This window comes from Ipomoea triloba, chromosome 13, assembly GCF_003576645.1.
Source record: "Ipomoea triloba cultivar NCNSP0323 chromosome 13, ASM357664v1".
Taxonomy (NCBI): Eukaryota; Viridiplantae; Streptophyta; class Magnoliopsida; order Solanales; family Convolvulaceae; genus Ipomoea; species Ipomoea triloba.
The window spans coordinates 3,416,709-3,422,778 of NC_044928.1; the positions used below are offsets into that span (position 1 = coordinate 3,416,709).

At 36.2% G+C, this 6,070-nt stretch overlaps 1 long non-coding RNA gene across 1 annotated transcript; it reads right to left on the reverse strand.

Moving 5' to 3' along the window:
• Window positions 1-977: 977 nt before the first annotated feature.
• Window positions 978-6,070, reverse strand: LOC116002064. Its single transcript, XR_004094365.1, has 4 exons — window positions 5,386-6,070; window positions 4,800-4,967; window positions 2,779-3,964; window positions 978-1,944 (listed from the first exon to the last, which is right to left on the reverse strand). It is a non-coding gene; the product is annotated as an uncharacterized LOC116002064 (long non-coding RNA).

A 6,070-nucleotide genomic window follows, 5' to 3' on the forward strand; every position in this document is an offset into this window, starting at 1 on the left:
CCAGCTGCATGATTTATTATATATAGTGTTAGTAGCATACTTAATATGCCACAATAGCATAAGATATTTAGGAGTTAGTATATAGTCTAGTGAGGGATGAGACTACTGGCTAAGTTTATATCCTTTTGGTACTAGTAATAACAAGCATTGGGATTTTATATTACTTGTTGAAAGCCTTTTCCTTTTGCTAGGATAGTTTATAAACAGCTCTAACTTGATGTTAATGAAATCTATATTATGCCATTTTATAAATTCTAATGCAGTCCAGTGAAAATGTATATCATGCAAATGATTGCAACATTGAATAGTATTTTTATCAAGTACCATATGAAATATCATATTGCATATAAATATTTAGTTATCTAGAATTATGCTATTTATTCATTTCCCACCATGGCAAAATATGTAGACATACATCTGAAATCGCTTGAATGAAAAGTAAATTATATTCCTACCAAACATCATAAGAAACATCATGTAGTATATTAATTAATACATAGTCCTCCAGAATTATATTGTTTATTCATTACAGATTTCTTGTTAAGTGTTGCCAGCTAGTGGCACAACAAGCAGGCATATATTTGAAATTAATTAGCTAAAAACAGAAAGTCAGGAACAAAAGCAACATATCCCTGATAGCTTACTGGCAATAATTCATCACTGCCCTAACACCTCAAAGAATCTCCAAGTTGTCTTTTCAATTTTTGTTGTTACAGACTATAAGAATATAAATTCTCTACTAGTCCAGTTAAAAACAAAGTGAGTACCTCGTCAGTGTCTGCAACCCATTTCTCATGTGCTCAACCAATGATACTAAGTTTTGAAATTCCTGAAAAAAAAAAGTCTGGCAATTGTAGAACAGTTTCCTTCATTTCAGAGTGAAATGGATCTCTAATTGTGAACTCATGTATGGTCATCATCCTCAATGTAACTGCAACCCTGGCAAACTTTTTAACACACAGAGCATTTCAGGAGTAAAAAACAGATTAAGTTTCACATGGAGAAAGTATTTCTAGTCAACATAGATCCTATAAGTATTCAACCTTAAAGATACAAAGAATTTTAAGTATATCTACAAACTATCTAACTTGAGAGGGGGAAGAGGGGTGGGGGAGGGTGTTGTGGAGCTTATAAGCCACATGTAACATTTTCTTTCTGATGGATTTAATTTAGCTTATTCATGCTTATTTTGCAAGCACTGTAGATGTGTAGAAGACTATTCAGGTTTTCAATTTCAAGAGATGAATAAATCACTGTAAACATGCTCCTTAGATAGTTTCTTCATAAAGAGTTTAGCATATCTATATTCCACAGTCCACATTGATAATAAGATTCCTTTGCCAACCACCATCTATGCAGAATAGTCTCACCTTTCTACAACTAAGACAGCAATAAGCTGACATGTCAAGTGCATTTCTGATGTGGATACGCAAGAAATTGGTAACTTCAGCAAAGCCTCTGGTTTGGCACATTCCTCAAGAAACACTCCACACTCCCCACATGCCAGCGCTATGCCAAAATGCGTTCAATGGTGGCTCGCCCCTTTATAAAAGGCAGATAGCTTATCCTTCACATCCATCCTCAATCTGATTCGACACATTCTTCAGGTAACACTCCACACTCCCCACATGGCCACGTGCCAGCCCTGTGTCAACACGAGTTGAATGGTGGTTCTTCCCTTTATAAAAGGCAGATAGTTTACCCTTCACATCCATTCTCAATTCAAGGAATACTAGCATAGCATTGGTCTTCTAAACCCTGCCCCAATACGCTCATCGTTCTAATAACAGAAAAGAATGTCTGCTGTTCTCAAGATCATTGGTTTGGGATACAGGAATGAATCTGATGGAGATGCCTATGGTGATGATGGATACAATTATGCTCCAGCAACATGCTTAGAAGGAGATGGAGACGATGATGATGGAGACTATGATTACGCTCCAGCTGCATGATTTATTATATACAGTGTTAGTAGCATACTTAATATGCCACAATAGCATAAGATATTTAGGAGTTAGTATGTAGTCTAGTGAGGGATGAGACTAAGATGGACTTGGCTACTGGCTAAGTTTATATCCTTTTGGTACTAGTAATAACAAGCATTAGGATTTTATATTACATGTAGAAAGCCTTTTCCTTTAGCAAGCATATTTTATAAATACCTCTAACTTGATGTTAATGAAATCTATATTATGCCATTTTAAAAATTCTAATGCAGTCCAATGACAACGTAATTTTAAAGAATGAGAGGATTTCAGGCTATTCATAACTGGTGAAAGGAATGTGATGATCATGCAAATGATTGCAACATTGAATAGTATTCTTATCAAATACCATATCAAATGTCATATTGCATATAAATATTTTGTTGTCTAGAATTATATTATTTATTCATTTCCCACCAGGGAAAAATATGTAGGCGTACATCTGAAATTGCTTCAAAGAGAAATAAATTATATTTCTACCAAGCATCATAAGAAACATCATGTAGTATATTAATTAATATATAGTCCTCCAGAATTATATTGTTTATTCATTATGGATTTCTTGTTAAGTGTTACCTGCTAGTGGCACAACATGAAGGCATATATTTGAAATCAATTAGCTAAAAACAGAAAGTAAGGAACAAAAGCAACATATCCCTGATAGCTTACTGGCAATAATTCATCACTGCCTTATCACCCCAAAGAAACTCCAACTTGGCTTTTCAATTTTTGTTGTTTAAAACCAATAAGAATACAAATTGTCTACTAGACCAGTCAAAAACAAAGTTAGTACCTCATCAGTGTCTGCAACCCACTTCTCATGTGCTCAACCGATGATATTAAGTTTTGAAATTCCTGAAAAAAAGTCTGGCGATTGTAGAGCAAGATGGATCTCTAATTGTGCACTCATGTATGGTCATCAGCCTCAATGTAACTGCAATCCTGGCTAACTTTTTACCACAGAGAATTTCAGGAGTAAAAAATAGATTAAGTTTCATATGGAGAAAGTATTTCTAGTCAACATAGATCCTATAAGTATTCAACCTTAAAGATACAAAGAATTTCTAGTATATCTACAAAGTATATAACTTGAGAAGGGGAAGAGGGGTGGGGGAGGGTGTTCTGGAGCATATAAGCCACGTGTAACATTTTATTTCTGATGGATTTAATTTAGCTTATTCATGCTTATTTTGCAAGCACTGTAGATGAGTAGAAGACTATTCAGGTTTTCAATTTCTAGCGATGAATAAATCACTGTAATCATGCTCCTAAGATAGTTTCTTCACAATAAGTTTAGCATATCTATATTCCAGAATCCACATTGATAATAAGATTCCTTTGCCAACCATCATATATGCACAATAGTCAGACCTTTATATGACCCAGGCATGGCCCAAAAGATGCTCCATAAACAGTATCATTTGACAGCAATAAGCTGACATGTCAAGTTCCCTTCTGATGTGGCTACTCAAGAAGTTGGTACATTCAGCAAAGCTTCTGGTTTGGCACATTCCTCAGGAAACACTCCACACTCCCCACATGCCAGCCTTATGCCAAACTGAGTTCAATGGTGGCTCTTCCCTTTATAGAAGGCAGATAGCTTACCCTTCACATCCATCCTCAATCTGATTCGGCACATTCCTCAGGTAACGCTCAACACTCTCCACATGCCAGCCCTACGCCAAAACAAGTTCAATGGTGGCTCTTCCCTTTATAAAAGGCAGATAGCTTACCCTTCATATCCATGCTCAATTCAAGGAATACTAGCTGCATAGCATCGGTCTTCTAAGCTCTGCCCCAATACTCTCATCGTTCTGAATAACAGAAGAGAATGTCTACTGTTCTCAAGATCATTGGTTTGGGATACAGGAATGAACCTCATGGAGATGCTTATGGTGACGGTGGATACAATTATGCTCCAGCAACATGCTTAGAAGAAGATGGAGATGATGATGACGGAGACTATGATTACGCTCCAGCTGCATGATTTATTATACATAGTGTTAGTAGCAGCATACTTAATATGCCACAATAATATAAGATATTTAGGAGTTAGTATGTAGTCTAGTGAGGGATGAGACTAAGATGGACTTGGCTACTGGCTAAGTTTATATCCTTTTGGTGCGAGTAATAACAAGCATTAGGATTTTATATTACTTGTTGAAAGCCTTTCCCTTCTGCTAGGATAGGTTATGAATACCTCTAACTTGATGTTAATGAAATCTATATTTTTCCATTTTATAAATTCTATTGCAGTCCAATGACAAAGAACTCTTAAGAATGAGAGGATATCAGGCTATTCATAACTGGCAAAAGGAATGTGATGATATCATGCAAATGATTGCAACATTGAAAAGTATTCTTATCAAATATCATATGAAATATCATATTGCATATAAGTATTTAGTTCTATAGAATTATATTATTTATTCATTTCCCACCAGGGCAAACTATGTAGGCACACATCTGAAATCGCTTGGATAGAAAGCAAACTATATCCCTACCATATATCATAAGAAACATCATGTAGTATATTAATTAATACTACATAGTCCTCAAGAATTATATTTTTTATTCATTGTGGATTTCTTGTTAAGTGTTTCCTGCAAGTGGCACAGCATGAAGGCATATATTTGAAATCAATTTGCTAAAAACAGAAAGTAAGGAACAAAAGCAACATATCCCTGATAGCTTACTGGCTATAATTCATCACTGCCCTATCACCCCAAAAATGCTCCAACTTGGTTTTTCAATTTTTGTTGTTATACAAGCTATAAAAATGTCTACTAGCACAGTCAAAATCAATGTGAGTACCTCATCAGTGTCTGCAACCCACATCTCATGTGCTCGACCTATGAAACTAAGTTTTGAAAATCCTTTAAAAAGTCTGACAATTGTAGAACAGTTTCCTTCATTTCAGAGCAAGATGGATCTCTAATTGTGAACTCATGTGTGGTAATCAGCCTCAATTGAACTGCAACCCTGGAAAAAATTTTAAACACAGCATTGTAGGAATAGAAAAAATAGATTTTCATATGGAGAAACTATTTCTAGTTAGCATAGATCCTTTAATATTCAACCTTAAAGATACAAAGAATTTCAAGTATACCTACAAAGTGTCTTACTTGAGAAGGGGAAGAGGGGTGGGGTAGGGTGTTTTGGAGCATATGAGCCACATGTAACATTTTCTTTCAGATGGATTTTATTTAACTTATTCATGCTTATTTTGCAAGAACTGTAGATGAGTAAAAGACTATTCAGGTTTTCAATTCCAAGCGATGAATACATCACTGAAAACAAGCTCCTTAGATAGTTTCTTCAGAATAAGTTATCTATATTCCACAATCCACACTGATGATAAGATTCCTTTGCAACCACCATATATGCTGCACAGTCTCACCTTTATACAACCCAGGCATGGACCCACAAGATGCTCCATCACATACTATCATTTGAAAGCAATAATCTGACATGTCAAGTGCATTTCTGATGTGGCTATCCAAGAAGTTGGTAAAATCAGCAAAGCTTCTGGTTCCGAGGTTCGGCACATTCCTCAGGAAACACTCCACACTCCCCACATGCCAGCCCTATGCCAAAATGCACTCAATGGTGGCTCTTCCCTTTATAAAAGGCAGATAGCTTAACCTTCACATCCAGCCTCAATCTGATTCGACACATTCCTCAGGAAATGCTCCACACTCCCCACATGCCAGCCCTACGCCAAAACGAGTTCAATGGTGACTCTTCCCTTTATAAAAGGCAGATAGCTTACCCTTCACAACCATTCTCAATTCAAGGAATACCAGCCACATAGCATTGGTCTTCTCAATCCAGCCCCAATACACTTATCGTTCTGAACAACAGAAGAGAATGTCTACTGTTCTCAAGATCATTGGTTTGGGATACAAGAATGAAGCTGATGGAGATGCCTATGGTGATGATGGATACAATTATGCTCCAGCAACATGCTTAGAAGGAGATGGAGACGATGATGACGGAGACTATGATTACGCTCCAGCTGCATGATTTATTATATATAGTGTTAGTAGCATACTTAATATGCCACAATAACTCAAGATATTTAG